The sequence below is a fragment of the Silene latifolia genome, chromosome X (assembly GCF_048544455.1).
Source record: "Silene latifolia isolate original U9 population chromosome X, ASM4854445v1, whole genome shotgun sequence".
NCBI lineage: Eukaryota > Viridiplantae > Streptophyta > Magnoliopsida > Caryophyllales > Caryophyllaceae > Silene > Silene latifolia.
Window position 1 is genome coordinate 230,587,500 of NC_133537.1, and position 16,886 is coordinate 230,604,385.

Genomic DNA, 16,886 nt, shown 5'->3' on the forward strand with positions numbered 1-16,886 from the left:
CATCAAAGAAGCGACAGGTATGCTCACAAGTAACGATTCTCGGTGCTTTTGAGAACTCGTTAGTGAGCGTGGTGAAAATCTTGTTTTCACCTTGGGCAATGAAGCGTCTCTGCAAATTGGTTTCCATTGCAAAGATGAGTACGTTATTTATCGCACCCGCTTCCATGACGAAATCACTATAGGCAAGTGACTCGTTAACTCCCGCATTGGGGCCTGGGTTTACCGGTATTGGCTCAGTTAAGTACTTGAGCTTACTGTCAGCAATGGCAGCATTCCGTAGTGCTGCCTCCCAATCCGCAAAGTTGGACCCATCATTCTTCAGTCGTGTGAACTGATTCATGTTGTCCATAAAAATTTTAAGCCAGGACTCGCGTCCAAGTGTGGCACTCGGCATTGGGATTTCGTTATTTCCAGCCATTTGTTGTAACAGTAATATAAACGTGTTCTACACTGCGAAAAGAAGAATAAATAATAAGCATGTGCATCGATTTTAATTTGTCTCATGCAATACTGTTATAACGCGAAGACTCATTCATTTATACAATTGACCTTCCTCAAGAATTATATAAATGATCCCAAGACTCAATTATCTGTAAATTGATAAGCCAACCTTTTAGCTAATTCTACCGTTAGAATTCTTGGTCGATAAATTTCTGTAAATTCTATCTTTAGTCCATCATAATCACGAGATGTTGAGGTAAACTAAGTCAACACAAACTATTTACCCAACGTAGAAGGGGTCATATTATGCCTACCAACGAAGAAGGGATTCATAGTTGTTTGCCCTTATAAAGACTAGTCTCAATTTCCGTTTTAGAGGAAGATCCCATCAACTTTATTTTAATTCATTTTAAGTGAACTAATATCTAGCATGCGAGAATGAATAAACTAAGGTGATGGCTTAATGAATATGTGACATCTGTATGTCCATGAAAACTAACATTCAACCTATATGAGTCAATTATCATGCATTTTAGTAGTAGGTGGTTTTGTTTAGGCGGAAAATGATGCTTAAACTATCATGTGAATGAAAAGCAATAGGAACGAAAACGTAAAAACAATAATAAAGTCCTAGTGTGGCCTATCCTATCAAAATGAACATTAATACAACTTTGGAATCCATCCTTGGACCCGAGAAGCTTGTCTTGATGTTCCATCTTGATCCATGTAGCGGGAGTGAGCTCCAATCTCCATCTTTAGTCTTCTTTAAAATTACAATTTAAATTACATAGTAAACCTGTTTACATTCTAATTTAAAAACCATAATACTTAAAGAAAATAAAAGGTGATTCGAGATCTCATAATTACATAAAAATTATGTTTCCTTCATTACGAAACCATAATTAACTAAGGCCACACTAGGTATTACAAATTACAACCGATTGCAAAAATACGTAAATAAATTCATTCAATGCTTCATTCAGCAAAAGAAAAGCATCAACTAAATAAAATAAAAAATGCAAGACATAATTCCTTAATTATGTAGATTAATTTTCCAAACCACCTATTTAAATGATCAAATTAAGTGACAATTCCTCAATTATCCACATTAATTTCAATCTTAATTCATATTAAACTTGTAATATGAATTTAATCCAACATTATTTTAAACTTCTTTAAAATAATTACGTATCTAAAAATGTGAACTTCTTCACAAAATTAATCATACATTATTCAATTAATGTACAATCAATATTAGCCAAAAACTAGCATTTTTTTTTTATGTCTCGGCATCCAGCCATAAAAAAAACAGGTTTTTTTTCCCTTTGACTCTTTGGCTCTCGGCAAAAACAAAAAAGAGCAATCACCCTCTTTTTTTTATTTCGGCAATTACAAAAACAGAAAATACATATTCCTCCTTTTTTTTTCTCGGTCATATCAGCAAAATGAAAAAAAAACTAACAGTTTTTTTTTTCTTTTTGGCTCGGCAACCTTAAAAAAAAACACAACCCCTTTTTTTTTGCGACAAAAATGCCCTAAAACAAAAAACCCGATGAAGAAAATCGTTTATACTTGCTATTAGATCATGATTAGCATATGAATTAATGAAACATGATTAACCGTATATGCCAAAAACTAAATAGCAAAAACAATTTTATATCATCAACATGACGATTCCATTTACATTTTAACTTAATCTGCATTAAATCAAACATCTACCAATTCTTCATATAATTATTTTAACTGATTAAAACAACAATATGAAAAATAAAAATGGAAATATAGCATCAAAACAAGAACAAAAACCGGCTAATTATAAATATCACATATTTACAACTTGCTAATTAAATATAACCGATTACATTTAATTACGAATTAACATATTAATTCGTCCAAGATAACATTATATACATTAATTAAATATAACTTATTATATTCAATTTACGAATTGACCGTTAATTCGTCTTAGCTAATATTATTTAATCGGCATTAAATAATCGTCTCATCAACACGGTGACTAACTGTTTACTCATATAAGGCATCAATTTGATTACATTTCCATAACCACATCTCTCAAAAAGAGAAAGACTTTCAAATACACATTAATTTACCTGTTTTTCTTTTCTTTGCTGATTCCTCTCAATGAAATTTTCCATTTCCCTTTAGGTGTGACTTTTAGGGACCAGTTGATCACCGACATCAGTATCATAATAACGTCAAACTTTCTAGCAAGCCAACCGTTATTAGGTAATCGTTAATCAACTGATAAAATACGAAGTATACCCTTGTGAACCTATAAGAGATTTATTAATGTTATCACACTAATTGGTGGAGGACACAAGCTCCAACATGTTTTCACAGTGTGCGGGACTCATCCCTTCTTGCACATCTCATGATTGCAAGTGTACTCAATTTTCGTTGTAAATATTTCTCATTTGTTCTTTATTGCTTAGAACGATTCTAGCAAATCTATTTCTTAAATAACATAGCCACAATGGTTAACTATCTTTATGTGTTTTGAATATGGTTTTGTTGGAAACCTTGGGCAATCTCAATTGTCATTTGTGTAATGCCCTTACACAAATTTAGTGAATTGCATCAATAACACTTAACTTTACATCCTTACTGCTTCCTCAGGCACTTAAGAGCAACTTATATGGCTACCTGGTAACAATTACTTAAATTCGATTTGAAACAATTCATCATACTCAAAGTATATGAAGTGTCATATATCATTTCCTATTTAATTGATCCGGCAGCGGAAGTAAATGGAATCAATCAAAATGTTCAACTTGATTGAACTAGTCATGAATCTTATCAACATAAGACTTCTTATTTGACGCTAATAATCATGTGGATTTATCTCCATAAATCCAGATATTAAAGATGTATTATATTTCTCCAAAGCTTAAATCATTCACAATGATCAATATGTCATCCACATATGAGACTAATAAAATTTCCGTAACTCCCACTAAACTTCATGTATAAACACAACTTCTCGAGCCATTGAGAAAAGTTTTATAACATGATCAAAACATTGACTCCAACTCATTGATGTCCTACTTAAGACTATCTCTTAAGTTGCACATTGTCTTGGGATTGTAAGAATCTACAAAACTCATAAGATGTATCGAATACATTCCTTCTTTGAAGAAGTGGGTTTTAGATTCACTCGCTATATATCTCATCATACGGAAACACAATCCCTAAGAAGATCCGAATAGTGCAAACACTTTTCAACTAATCAAGCTTTGATATCTCTCTTTGATATCCAACAATTCCACTGGGAATTTATTTCGGATTCTCATGGCTCTAAGCCTTGTATTGAGTTGTGACTTAAACATTCTAATGTAAGTCATATGTTCATTACTTTCTACAAGTAACACTAATTCATCATTTTCAACAAGTGATGAGATTAACCTCCTAGGTTTCGAAGAAAAAACGTCACGAAATTTCAAGAAAGCAGCCAAGAAAGACCAGTTTCTTGTGACATGCAATTTTTTTGTGGCTCTTGAATATTTTCTCCCACTCTGTCTTCTAGAAATAAACTTGTATTCTAGAAAGACAGCTTCACGAGCCACAAACCCGTTGTACTTATGATTATTGGCAGGGAGAATGAGCACTTGTTTCTTTTAAAACTTACAAGCATGATACCCTACCATTTCATATCTCATATGAATCGTTTAGATTTAGTGGAAAAATTATTTTAGACAAAAAGATAAAATCCCCAAAAATAAGATCAAGTAACTCAAAGTAACTTGATTAAAGTCCAAACCATATCGAATAGGGTTTGATTTCTTCATTTAACCACACCTTCTCCCATAATGTGTGCTAAGAGAGATTAACTTGTAATACTGTATCACATTTCCTTTGGCTTATATCAAGGTCTTCACTTAGATAATCCCATCACGACTAAATCGTGATTCCTGGAACTCTTTGAACTTCTTCACAGATTTCTCTTTTTACCTTATTAAGTGAACACATTAGTGTCAACTTAAATCGTTGGTAAAAGAAAATGATCAACCTATTCTGGATCAATGATTTACATCCTCAATCTCCTTTTCAACCAAAAGGCACGAGACATCTTACGCATATACCATAAGATTAACAATCTAATGGTTTCAAGAGTACCTGCTAACTCTTTGCGTTCATCATTCCAGAATTTAAAGTTTAATCTTGGGTTACCAATTTGAGTCTTGCATCATCGACATGATATATCATTCTAGTTTGGTTTAGAATATAATAACCTTGATAGTGGGCTAGCCATACATCAAATTGTGGTGTATAGGGTCACAAAAGTGAAACCTCTTTTGTATCTTAACAAGATTATATTCTTATTCAGAGTTTATGCACTTAATAGTCATAATTAAGTACAACTTTAAACCCAAAAACTAGATTGAGTACACAATGACTCTATCTCTCGACATTATTTGATGCTAGCCGTCATATTATAATCATGTTATGTATCGAATACAATGATGAAAAACCACCACCGGTTTTAATATTGACGAAGTAGTACTAGCAAAATTTATGTCAATCAAATAAACATTTAAAGAAGAAAGTCCCATTAGATGTCCCACAACTAACTAGTTGATTCTTTAATAATTTGGGGTAGTTTCCTTCTGTAGACACCTCATTTCTGCACCTCCCGCAAACCATCCGGTGATGATTGGGCCGCATGTTTGGTACGAGGAACGATTTGTGACAGTTCGTAAGTTTATTATCAAGTGATTGCTCAAACATTGATGTCTACCTCTTAATTGTCATCTACGCGCCGATACGGTCGTTTTGACAGTAATTAGAGTACATTTGGAGTCCGGGCCTAAAACCGTCTTCATTTTCTGATAACCGCTAAAACCCGAGTCAGAATGTTCTGGAATGTTCCGGATATTTCTATTCCATATTTTATAAATCTTTCACAATCTTTTAATCTTTGGTAAAGTATTTCCCGTAATATTCATACAAAATATTAAGGAAAATAAGATTAATCCGTTATTCCATAAATTAAACACGGAAATCTTTCTTTCGCAGGAGGAAACCACTTGGGAACAGACGCAGCAGGTGCTGCGCCTCTTCCAAGAGACGCAGTGACTGCTGAGCCTCTTCCCAGGTCCTTTTCTGCGTATTTTTTCGTATCTTTTCATATCTTTTCGAGATTCACTTCCAAAGTTTCTCCGAAAACCCTATTCCTTCACGTGATTAGTATAAATAGGAGCCTTCGCTCCTCACATTTCTCACGCGAGTGTCCGCCCTTCTCTTCTCCCTTTGCATTCTAGACCACGTTCTTACTTTTTGGCGTTTACGTGCTTGAACTTTCGACCACGTAAGCTCGGATCCTTCTGAGTACCAGCCTCGTTTGCATGACCGACCAATTTGACTAACTCCACATTAATCAACTTAACTAATCTTAATCGTTTTCCTCTTACGAGGGCACTTTCGTTACATTCGAGTCGAGCATCATTAATCATAAACTTAGTTCATCTCGTTTTGTCAAACATGTAAGTCTGAGGGTGTAAATCCTTCTTTATTTATTGTTATTTACTTTTCGTATCATTAATGTAAGGTTTATGTCGAAAATACTTCTTAAAACTGATTTATAAAACCACGCTTTTAAACCCTTTTTTCGGATTGCCAGAAGATGACCGTCGAGAAAGGACGCAGCAACTGCTGCGCCTCTTCGAAGGGAGGCAGCACCTGCTACGCCTCTTCGTGAGGCTGCCGCAGTTCCTGCTTCCTTTCTTCTTCCTTCGTCCTTCGTCCTCTGTCAATTCGTCGTTCATTATTTGTCTTCATTTGTTCTTCAATTCCTTGACATAATAACACAATAATTTCACATGTATATTATTTATCATCATTAATACATATAATTCATCATTAAATCCCGACTTAAATCCCAAGTAATCAATATTTGCGGGTTTTCGTCATTAAAATCAATCCGGGTTATAGAGATTCAATTCTTTCATATTGAGTTTCTGGAATTCGATCTTTGGTATATTTCCGTCTGTTTATTCATCATTAATTCGTCATTAATTTGTCATATTTAACCTATTTAGTTCACCTATGTCACTAATCAATCCTTCGTTCATGTAATTAATTCGTTTGCGTTCGTCTCATCCATGTTTTATTGCTTTTATGACTCATTCGCATGTAATTAAACTGTTAAATCACTTTCATCCGAGTCGAATATCATAATTAATCCTTAAAATCACCAATTAACATTAACGATTTGCAATTCCGGCTTCACAGCCAGAACTGAGCCAAGGAACAGACGCAGCAACTGCTGCGCCTCTTCCAGAGGGCGCAACTCTTCCAGGTTGATTTCTGTATCTGAACTTCCGTTCTGCCTTAACCTAGTTTAATTAGCTTACGTATTTAATTAACTATTAATCGTATTATCGCCTAATTCCTGTTCGTTAATTCCTTTGTTCTTTTCTTTCTAAAATTATCCGTTTTGGATGTATTTTTGACCTAAATCAATTGAATCCATTGTAATTATTGTATTTTATTGTATTTCTTTTATTGTATCATTTGTATGCCTTCACATGTAATTGAATCTAAATCCCTACTTCGACTCAATTGTATGCTAAATTAATTATTCACCTACTTAGCCTAATTCTCACATGTTAGGATCAAAACTTGGATGTTGCATTGCATGCATATAATCGATGATATATCGAGTATAGATAATTTCCCTAATCATTAGTAGAGGCCGCTATCGAGGCGGGCGGGATTAGGTGTTCGATCAAAAGAGCTTCCTAATACATACCCTCACCCCTTACTCCAGATCTCTATGAACATCCGTGTTCATTGGCATCCACGAGAGTCATTTTAGACATAGAATGCTAAGGGTAACGATTGCTTAGTGTTCATGTCACTACTTTGTGTCTTGACATGACACGAGGTATTCAAACGGTTTCCAATTTTCCACAATAAATTGGTGGCGACTCCACAAATGCAAACGCTTGTTTCCCAAGCGCCCCCGTGGCCCCATGTGCACAGTTTGGCGACTCCGCTGGAGATAATTCACTTACGTGTAGCCAAAAGGGTGAAACTTGAACAAGGTTAGGGAATAGTTTGTACAAGACAATTGTCGGTTTTCATAACTCGGTCTTCCTAGACCGTTTTATTCGGCCTTCCTAGGCCCAACCCAACCCATTCGACCAATCGTCCCATCTAAACGGTCCTAATTCTTATTTGGGCCTAAGGATGGATAGCGATTGACGTCATCCATACCATGGTACTTACTCTTGTTTGTATCAAGGACTTTCACTACTTGAGGAAATGGACTAGTAATGGACCTTACTCTTGTTTGGTACGAGCCTCTCCATAGACTTCGGGTTTGATTATTCGGTATGGCAACCCACCCTTTAAACCAAAACCCTTTTAAATGCACTCAGCATCCCATTATAATGCTTGTATAAACGTCTGTACCTTACGTGATCACCATTTCTAAACGAAACAATGACGATTTTTATAAAATCAAAATCCTTTCAAAGTATAAATTTTGAAAAAGGACAATGATTAGCGCAAAACTGAGTCAAAACTCTGTCCATTTGTCGAGTCAAATTTCGGGCCCAAGCCCATTTCAAAACCTCACTTCGAGTCCACTCCTACAACTACACCAAAGTTGACTAGGACCAACATTTTTTAAATCTTGTCATTTCTTCAAAAACTCACTGACACAAGTGGCACACACCCACTTCACGAGTCAAAACATTTCTTTCTTAGCAAGTGTGTTAGAATGGTCGATCGTGTTTTGATTCATCGTCGATCTCTTATCCAGTTTCCAAGATGCCTGAAACAAGCGACTTCAATCAACTCCAGGATAGTAATGATCGAATCCTAACCGCGCTAGCTCAACTCCAAGTTACTCAAGACCAAGTGTATGATCGCCTTGACACCATCGACGGCCGGATCTATACCGTAGAAACGAGGTTGCCTCCTCGGGAAAGTGAAGTCTTTGATGACTTCGTGAATGACTTCAGGGATGAAAACCCTCCCATGGGTATGACTGCAGCTGAGAAATGACTCCAATACTTAGAGGAGCAATTGATGTATCTTAAAGAGGATGACATTTATAGGGAGAATAATCGCAAGTATGAGGCCGTGAGTTCCAAGTTGCCAACCAACTTCAACATGGCGGATATCCCTAAATTAAAGGGGCATGAGAACCCTTTGAACTACATCCACGCTTTCAAGGATTATATGTCTATCAAAGGCATCAAACCCGAGATGTTCTTAAGGATCTTTCCTTCATCTCTTGACACCATTCCAAAGTAATGGTTCTACTCTCTAGAACACAAGAAAATCGCTACTTGGGAAGACGCCGCAATCGAGTTTGCTAAACAATATGCGGATGATGCTGAAATCCAAGTTAACATGCGCACTTTAGAGGTTCTTACCCAAAATGACAAAGAAGGTTTCACCGACTTCCTAAGTAGGTGGAGGAAGACTAGTACCCAACTAGTTGAACGTCCGGATGAGGCTACCCTCGTGGAGAAATTCCTGGACAACCTAAAGCCCATCTATGCCAATCATTTGAGGTACCAAAACATCAAAACTTTCAAGGACTTAACCGTACTAGGAACAAGGATCGAAGATGACATCCGTAAAGGGCTCTTGTCCAAAATGGTAGGTCGTGGATATCAAGGCTCAACAAGTCATTCTTACGGCTCCACTAGCAAGACCGATGAAGTTAACCTCCTCGAGCCATCCAAGAAAAGTGCCCCACCAAGGAAATTTACAAATCTTGGGGACACTTACTCCAATGCTCTTAAAAGGCTAATGAAACAAGGCAAAATCCAACCCATAGGCCCTACACCCGAACCTGAAAAGAGATCCAAGTTTTGGGACGAGAACTCATACTGCGAATATCATAGGGGTAAGGGACATGACACAGAAAAATGCTACAAATAGAAAAATGTGCTCCAAGACATGATTGAGGATGGTCGACTACCAATACCGCCGGGAGGTAAGCCCAACAACACTCAGAATCCTCTTGGAATTCTAGTGATCACAAGTGAAGAATCTACCTTAGATTGTTCACACCTCATTTCTCCAGTCAAAGACAAGATCCACGCGATCGAGAATGAAGGGTTCTACTCTACCATTTCCCCTACCATTGCCGACCTCATCGCACGGGCAAGAAGTGTGGATAGGCATGTTTGGGAATTGGAAAATGTGGTGACAACTTTACATGACCCCAGTGCGACGCCTAAAGAACATGCGCCACTAATCTTTTCTCAAAATGCCACTATGCAAGAAATAGTCGCCGTGGTTGATAAACTAGTCGACCAAATCACACGATTAGAAGACGAGATCATGAGAATGAGGGAACTAGCTACAGTCAATGGAGTATGGGCTGATGACGATGAAGACGAATATCTCATTGAACACTCCCTAGTCAAGGAAATAGTCTAAAATAGTGAAGACCAAGATGTGGACCACCTAACTCGTTCGGGACGTCCATATCAAAGTACTACTCAAAATGGTCCAACCAACGTTATCACACCAAATGATAATGACGATGACTCTACTGATCATTTGCTCAAGAAATTACAGAAGACAAAGGCTGATCTTTCAGTCTGGCAATTAGTAGCAAGCTCATTCCCACATCGCCAAGCTTTACTGCAAGCTTTGGCCAAGCTAAATGTAGCACATAACTCCACACCCGACGATGTAGTCAACTTGGTCTTCCAAGAATCACCGAAGCTAAGTAATCCTATTACTTTCTTAGATGAAGATTTGCCACCCTTTGGCGCTAGTCACAACTTGGCTCTTTACATCACTGTCATTTGCTTAAAAAAGAATGTGCCAATGACCTTGGTAGATGATGGCTCCGTGGTCAATGTCATACCCTTGAAAACGGCGTACAAACTAGGCATGAAAGAGTCGGATTGGACCCCTACCAATCAAGGTGTCCGTGCATATGATGGTACACGACGAAAGGTAGTAGGACTCGTTAACCTAACCATAGCCATAGGGCTAATTGAGCGAAAGGTTAACTTCCAAATAGTGGACATTGAAGCTTCCTTCAACATACTTCTGGGAAGACCTTGGATTCATGCTTCCAAAGCGGTAACATTCACCCTTCACCAAAAGATCAAAATTCCACTAAATGGCAAAGTGGTGAAGATCACTTCGTCGCCCATCAAGGCTATAATCGAAAAGAAGTCAAATAACAAGTCCTTGCGGATCCAGTACATGAACTTGGGGGCTTTCAAAGCATAAGTGTCATAAAAAGCGAATTGGCACCCCTATACTACGATCCCTACTCCAACTTGGTGGTCAACCACATACTCAAATCACAGGGATACTTCCCTTGAATGCCTTTGAACCATGTCCGAAGAAACACCTTCGCACCCTACAAGGAAGGCAACTAAAAAAGGATACCACTTGGCCTAGGATACAAACCCACTAAAGAGGAAGTTCTCGAGATGCTTGCTCAAGTTCAAAACCGTAAGCACGTAGGAGTCCAAATGAGACCCTATCTCCCTACTCTAAATGGATACTTTGTTAAGGAAGGAAGTCAAGAACTCTTTCACGGATTTCTCGAACCTTGGCATCATCTCGAAAGGAAGCTAGCCGGAATCGAGATATTTCACGATTGCTACTTCATTCCTCCAGAAACGGTTCCTACCGTCAAAACACACCAAGCACCTTGCTTAGACGAACAAGCTGTTAGTCTACTATTTGGAGAAGATCGATTTGTTAGAGCCGCGCAGGATGAGATCATTACCATGATACTTCAAGACAACCACTTCAACCCTACCGTGTTAATCACAGAAACAAACGCGAACCAGCAGAAAGGAAGGAGAAAATCAATCAAGTGGACCAACAATCAAGGAAGACTCTTCAAGCTCACCACTGGAGAAGGAGAGATGTTCAAGGGAGAACCAGAAGACGATGAATTCAAGCCAGAGTCAGAGTCGGAGTCTAGAGAAGTCGCTAAAGAGTCTCCTCCTGTCGTCATCCCCGCTCCCTTTGTTTCTCCTAGCTTAGTCTCAAATAGTAACGGTAGTTCGGGAAATGTCCCAACAACTGTCCCTTTACCGCCGCTGACCACATATCAGATGGCTTCTTTGTTTCAACTTTTCTCAAACTTTAATATGAATAAATAAGGTTCTGCTTACTCTGTGTGTTATCTTTAATACAATTTTGTTTACGATGATACTGAGGATGACCCAGACCCAGACTCAATTGAGATACCTCCCTACGTAGCCAAGGAAATACTACAAGAGGGGGAAGGAGGACTAGTAATAGAGAACACTGAACCCATCAACGTAGGAACCGAACTAGAACCCCAAGAACTTAGGATAGGGACTACCTTGAGCTCTGTCGAAAGGGCCAGTTTCATAGACCTCCTAAACGAGTTCAAAGACGTTTTCGCTTGGTCCTAAAAAGACATGCCAGGAATCGACAGGGATATCGCCGAACATAGAATCCCGATTAAGCCAAGTTTCAAGCCCGTAAAACAGAAGCTTCGTCGAATGAGGACATAAAGGGCTCTCAAAATTAAAGAAGAAGTCGATAAGCAATTCAAAGCCGGGTTCATCAAAGTTTCCGAGTACTCTGGCTAGGTGACCAACATAGTACCCGTACCCAAAAAGGATGGGAGAATCCGTGTTTGTGTTGATTTTAGAGACTTAAACAAAGCAAGTCCTAAAGATGACTTTCCTCTACCACATATCGACATATTGGTGGACAATACCGCAGATCACGCGTTACTAACCTTCATGGATGGGTACGCAGGTTATAACCAAATCAAGATGGCCATAGAAGACATGCACAAGACCGCCTTTGTCACTCAATGTCGTTTGGGTTAATCAACGCCGGAGCTACATATCAACGCACCGCAACTACACTCCTACATGACATGATGCATAAAGAAGTTGAGGTATACGTAGACGACATGATTGTTAAGTCCAAGGATAAAGAGGGGCATATTGTGAACCTTCGCAAATTCTTCTCAAGGCTACGAAAGTACAAAATGAGGCTCAATCCTCAAAAGTGCACATTTGGAGTAACATCTGGCAAACTCCTAGGACATGCGTTAGCCAACGAGGTATAGAAATAGACCCTTCCAAGATCTAAGCCTTGATCGAAATGCCGCAACCTTAAACTGTTGGGGCTGGTGTCCTCTACAGTTAGTGTAATAACATTTAAATCTCTAAAAGGATCAAAGGGCATACTTTTGTATTATTATCAGTTGGTCCACGTTTATCAATAACGGTTGGCTTGCTAGATAAGTTTGACGTTATTGTCATACAGATGGCGGTGATCAACTGGTCCCTAAAAGTCACACCTATAGGATACGTTTGAGAGATGTGACGGTATGAAAATACAGTCATGTTGATGCCTAAAATGACTAAGCAGTTAGTCGGAGTTATTGACTAGTAATTAGTCAAATGCGATGTTGAGATAATTATTTAATACGGATTAAATAATACGGGCTAAGGCGAATTAAGCGGTTAATTCGTAAATTGAATATAAACGATTTATATTTAATTAATGTATATTGAATTAATTTATTATACAATATCGTCTTTGTCGGACAAGTATTAATATATCGACTGAGTCATGTTATTAGTTGATATTTTAATAACCGATAACCGATGACGATTTATGATAAAATCTCGTCATATACATTTAGCGAAAATCGAGTCAAACCACGAGTTAAAATAAGGAGAAAGTGGAAAGCCCACTTCCTCCCTAACCCACGGTTTGGTCGACCGAATGGAACAAAAAGGGGAGTCCCTCTCTTTTTGACCTAAGCATCATTTTGCAAGAAAATTAGAGTTTTGGAGAAGAATTTTCTCTGAAAATCTTAGATCTCTCTCATCAGAAAACTCACATAAACTCTCTCAATATTGCAAGTCAATTAGAGAGCACTTTCTAGCACAAGGGGCATAGTCTCAGACGGTCTTGGGTGCAACGATTAGGAGGAAATCTACTTTGATTTCTGTTCTTAGGCCGAATTTGCAAGGACCCGAGGTTGATTCTTTGTTCTTTATCGTTTCTATTGTAATTTCGTTTTATGACAATAATCGCATGGTAAATTTGCGTTATAATCCTTGAAATTTAAGGGAATTTTACGGATATTTCCCTACAAGTGGTATCAGAGCGAGGCCACGTATATTTTTCAATGTGATTTTCAATAAAACGATTTGAAACGGTTGTTTTTGTCTCGAAAACCGTGCGGCCTGATGTGTTAAACGGCTGTTTTGTGTTTGTTTTCGATTTGTTCTTTTGCATATTGTTATTTTATACGGAGATTATAGCAATATGTTAAGTTTTGTCAATTGTAGAATTGATTTTATGCGTTTTAGATCAAAATTGCATTGGTTTTTGTTTTACCAATTGTTTTCACGAGGGTTTTTAAAGTTTCAGCATGTTTTGCTCTCGGTCGAGCAATTTTCTACTCGATCGAGACCTCTATCAGTGTTGTTTTCGTTCGATCGAGCACATGCTTCACTCGATCGACCTCTTTTAAAACCCCCACTTTGCTCGATCGAGAAATCCTCGTACTCGATCGAAAGCGTGATTAAATATGAGTCCTCGATCGACCTCGAGTCCTGTCGATCGAGTACTTATGTTTGTCAACCTCTCGATCGAATGGCGACTTCATTCGATCGACCCTTTTGTTCCTCGATCGAGAACTTTTGTCCCTGGATCGAGGGATTTCGTTTTTAGCGACATTGAATTTTATACTTTTTGTTTTAAATTCTCTTTTGGCCATAAAATGTACATCATACGGATGTTGTACACTCGCTTGATAGTGAAACGGTTCACTCACGTACCATATAGTTATTTTAAAGCGAATTTAAAGTAACGGATTGTAATGGATTAAAATTAAGTTGATAGAAGCAGTTTTGTCACATAATTTTAATCGTTAAAAGGTGGTTTGGATAAATTTAACATAATTACGGAATTATGTCACGAATAAATTTGTTTTAGTTGATGCATTTTATTTATCGTTATTGTTGAATGTTTTGAATGCTTTTAATTACGTATTTATTTTATTTACAAATAGTTGTAACTTAGTGTGGCCTTAGTAGAACGTGTTACCGTAATGATGGAACACGGTCTTTGTTGTATTTTGAGATCTCGCATCTCCGTTTTGGATTTTTCACTTGTAATTACAGTTTTTATTTAGAATGTAAATAGGTTTATATTTTGTAAATTTTAATTGTAATTTTTGAGAAGACCAAAGATGGAGATCGGATGCTCACTCCCGCTGCATGGACAAAGATGGAACATCAAGACAAGCTTCTCGGGTCCAACGGTGGATTCCAAAGTTGTATTATGTTCTTTTTACTAGGATAGGCCACACTAGGAATTTTTTATTTACGTTTTGCATTCTTTTATTTATTTTTCGTAACGATAGATTGCATCATATTCCGCCTAAAAACCAAACCACCTAATAATTGCATGAAAACTGACTCATATAGAGGTCACGCGTTAGTTTTCTATGACATTCTTATGTCACACGATCAAGTTTAAGCCATCACCTAAGATAATTCATTCACGTAATGCTAGTTATTCGTTCACTTAAAATGAATTAAAACTAAGTTGATGGGATCTTCCTCGTATAAACAAAAATTGAGAACAGTCTTTATAGGTCAAAATCCAATGAATCCCTTCTTCGTCGGTAGGCATAATATGACCCCTTCTACGTCGGGTAAGTTGGAACTGATTGACTTATTTTATCTCAACACTATGGTCACTCGTACGATCCTGTGATTATGGTGGACTATAGATAGGATTTACGGAAATCTATCGACCAAGAGTTCTTACGGAAGAACTAGCTAAACAGTTGGCTTATCAATTTACGGAAATTGAGTCTTGGGATCACTTGTATTATTCTTAAGGGAGATCAATTATGCAAGTGCAATGAGTCTACACGATTAAAATGAATTTTAAATAGACTTAAATCACCTCGATGAGTTGCTTATTTCGTTTTTGTTTTTCTTCCTTTTTCAGCGTAGATCACGATTTTTAAACTGCTAATAACATAATGGCTGGCATCCTCGATGACCCAATGCCAAGTGCCACATTGGACCGTGAGTCCTGGCTTCGGATCTTTATGAATCAGATGAATCGGTCTACTAGATCAAGAATGATGGATCAAACTTCACGGAATGGGAGGCGGCATTACGGAATGCTGCCACTGCTGACGGGAAGCTCAAGTATCTGACTGAGCCCCTCCCGCCAGCCCCAGGCCCCACGGCTCGAGTTAACGAGGTCTCCAAGTATAGCAACTTCGTCATGGAAGCGGGTGCGATTAAAAACGTACTCATTTTTGCAATGGAATCCAATTTGCTGAAACGCTTCATAGCCCAAGGTGCAAACAAGATTTTCACCACGCTCACTAAGGAATTCTCGAAAGCACCGTGAATCGTGACCTATGAGCATACCACTCGCTTCTTTGATGCGAGACTCCAGAAGGGCCAACCGGTTAGCCCACACATTCTCAGCATGATTGAGAATGTCGAGAGACTGGAGGCGCTTGATTGTAAAATCAGCGAGAACATCGTGATTGACCGCATGCTTCATTCACTCCACGATGGTTTTGCGCTCTTTAGAGTGAATTACTATATGAATGATTTGAAGAAAAGTCCTCATGAACTACACTCCCTTCTCGTACAGACCGAGAAGGACATGAAGTTCAGTGGGAGCTTGAAACAGGATGTTCTCGTTGTGTCAAACAAGGGCAGGGGTAAGGGCAAAGCTCAGGCAAACCGAAGTTTAAGAAGTCGGGATCTGGTAAGAGTGGGCCTGGTGAGTCGAGCAACTCATCAGGCACGACAAAGAGCAAGAATGATAACATGGAATGCCATCATTGCCACAAGACTGGGCATTGGAGGCGTACATGTCCTGTCTATCATGAGGACATAAAAGCAGGTCACGTCAAACCTGTTGGTATGTCTTCTTCTTCTTCTACTTTTATTCATATGATTGAGATTAACCACGCAAGTTACGGAACTTGGGTAATAGATACTGGTTGTGGTTCTCATCTGTGTAATCATGTGCAGGGGCTCCGGAACATCGAACCCCTCGTAAAGGGTGAGGTGGACCTGTGTATCGGGAATAGAGCACGATTGGCTACCGTCTCGAGGGGAACATACGTGATCCAGCTTCCTAGCGGATTTAAGTTATTTTTATATAACTGATATTATGTACCCAGTCTTTCTAAAACATTATTTCAGTTTCTGCACTTGACAAACTTGGTTTTTCATTTGTAATAGAGAATAATAATTGCATTTTCTCATTACACGATATGATTTTTGGCAAGGCAGTCTCCATGAATGGAATTTATGTTTTAGATCAGGCCACCGAAATATTACACGTAATGAATAAAAAGTTAAAGGTTGGTGACAAAGATCAAACGTATCTATGGCACTGCCGTATGGGACACATTAATGAGAAACGCGTAAAACAGC